The following is a 2500-nucleotide window of genomic DNA, read 5'->3' on the forward strand; positions in this document are numbered from 1 at the left end:
CGCCCGGCAGCAAGCCAGACATGATGGCCCCTTCCCCGCGAACGGTTGGAAGCCATACCCCCTTCATGATGCTCACAAGTCTTCGAATAAGCCACCCAACGATTTGCGTGGCACAAATCTTCCCCGATCGCACCGGGCCACAGTTCCAACCCGTCTCATCCGTGCTTCTTCTCCAGCACGACCACCATGGCGGATCGCCAAGATGCTCGTGAGGGAGAAGCCACGCGGATGAGGCCGTGCCTTCCCTGTGGTGGCCGCGCGCTACTGGACCGAGAGTAATAAAGCCCTCAATATCAACCACATGACCCTGGGCGTAACCAGCACAAATGTGAGCCCAAGCGGACGCTGACTGATGACATTACCCCCCCGGCCGGCAGCAAGCCAGACATGATGGCCCCTTCCCCGCGAACGGTTGGAAGCCATACCCCCTTCATGATGCTCACAAGCCTAGAAATGAGCCACACAACGAAAATCCCACCAGCGTGCCACAAATCCACATAACAGATTCACATTTTTTCCCACCGGGTCAGTCGGCCGGAACCGACGGCGGCCACCACCATGCCGCCGCCCACAACGGGTGACACCAACCCAAGTTGGTGGATCACCCATGTGTGGGCGTTTTGACTTGCCCCACCACAAAGCAAGCCAAAACAGGGGGGAATGAAGGGACCGCACCAGAATTTTCCATGGTGCAAGAGCTGGCTGCATTGAGGAACACCCCCCCCCTATAATAGCTAAATATGCAAAAGCCACTTTTGTACAAGTAGATACACTTTTTTTGAGTAGACATAAGTTCTGTTTTGGGACCTAGAGAACGAATTTTCACGAGATTTTTTGCAGGGATCCTCATAAAAATGGTACAACATTGCCTGCAAAAAATTAGAATTTTTCGACATGGGGAAGTATTTTTTTTATTTTTCCAAAGACCCGAAATGTGGAAAATCGGGAAAAATGGAAAAACGTATCTAGACACCGTATTTTTGCGTGATTTTTTCCAGTCCATCCCATAATAATATCAAGAAGGTGCCCACCAAGTTTCGTTAGGATTGGCCAAGGTTTCGAATTTTCATGAATTTTTTTCAAAACCCTCTATTTTCCAACATTTCAAAAATTCAAAACCACATCAAGATGGCTTGGTTTTGATACCAAACTTTCTAGACCTCATTCTGCATGCATTTGTGACACTTTCCAACCCACAAAACTCAAAAACCACCACTTTGAAAATTTCATGATTCTTGGCACACCACCAAGCCACAAAATCAAGCCAAAACACCAAAATCATGAACTTGGCTATGCACCAACCATGTCAAGATCAATTCCTTTTGATCCCAAACTTCTCCCACATCACTTTGAAGGCATTTGTGAGGATTGAGTCCAGCCAGTTTTCCAAAACCAACATTTTCGTTTTTCACCAAAATCACCACCAAGCCACAAAATCAAGCCAAAAATCCAAAATCATGAACTTGGCTATGCACCAACCATGTCAAGATCAATTCCTTTTGATCCCAAACTTCTCCCACATCACTTTGAAGGCATTTGTGAGGATTGAGTCCAGCCACTTTTCCAAAACCATGATTTTCGTTTTTCACCAAAATCACCACCAAGCCACAAAATCAAGCCAAAACACCAAAATCATGAACTTGGCTATGCACCAACCATGTCAAGATCAATTCCTTTTGATCCCAAACTTCTCCCACATCACTTTGAAGGCATTTGTGAGGATTGAGTCCAGCCAGTTTTCCAAAACCATGATTTTCGTTTTTCACCAAAATCACCACCAAGTCACAAAATCAAGCCAAAACACCAAAATCATGAACTTGGCTATGCACCAACCATGTCAAGATCAATTCCTTTTGATCCCAAACTTCTCCCACATCACTTTGAAGGCATTTGTGAGGATTGAGTCCAGCCACTTTTCCAAAACCATGATTTTCGTTTTTCACCAAAATCACCACCAAGCCACAAAATCAAGCCAAAACACCAAAATCATGAACTTGGCTATGCACCAACCATGTCAAGATCAATTCCTTTTGATCCCAAACTTCTCCCACATCACTTTGAAGGCATTTGTGAGGATTGAGTCCAGCCACTTTTCCAAAACCATGATTTTCGTTTTTCACCAAAATCACCACCAAGCCACAAAATCAAGCCAAAACACCAAAATCATGAACTTGGCTATGCACCAACCATGCCAAGATCAATTCCTTTTGATCCCAAACTTCTCCCACATCACTTTGAAGGCATTTGTGAGGATTGAGTCCAGCCAGTTTTCCAAAACCATGATTTTCGTTTTTCACCAAAATCACCACCAAGCCACAAAATCAAGCCAAAACACCAAAATCATGAACTTGGCTATGCACCAACCATGTCAAGATCAATTCCTTTTGATCCCAAACTTCTCCCACATCACTTTGAAGGCATTTGTGAGGATTGAGTCCAGCCACTTTTCCAAAACCATGATTTTCGTTTTTCACCAAAATCACCACCAAGCCACAAAATC

The sequence above is a fragment of the Phaseolus vulgaris genome, chromosome 6, assembly GCF_051622355.1.
Source record: "Phaseolus vulgaris cultivar YP4 chromosome 6, ASM5162235v1, whole genome shotgun sequence".
NCBI classification, from domain to species: Eukaryota; Viridiplantae; Streptophyta; class Magnoliopsida; order Fabales; family Fabaceae; genus Phaseolus; species Phaseolus vulgaris.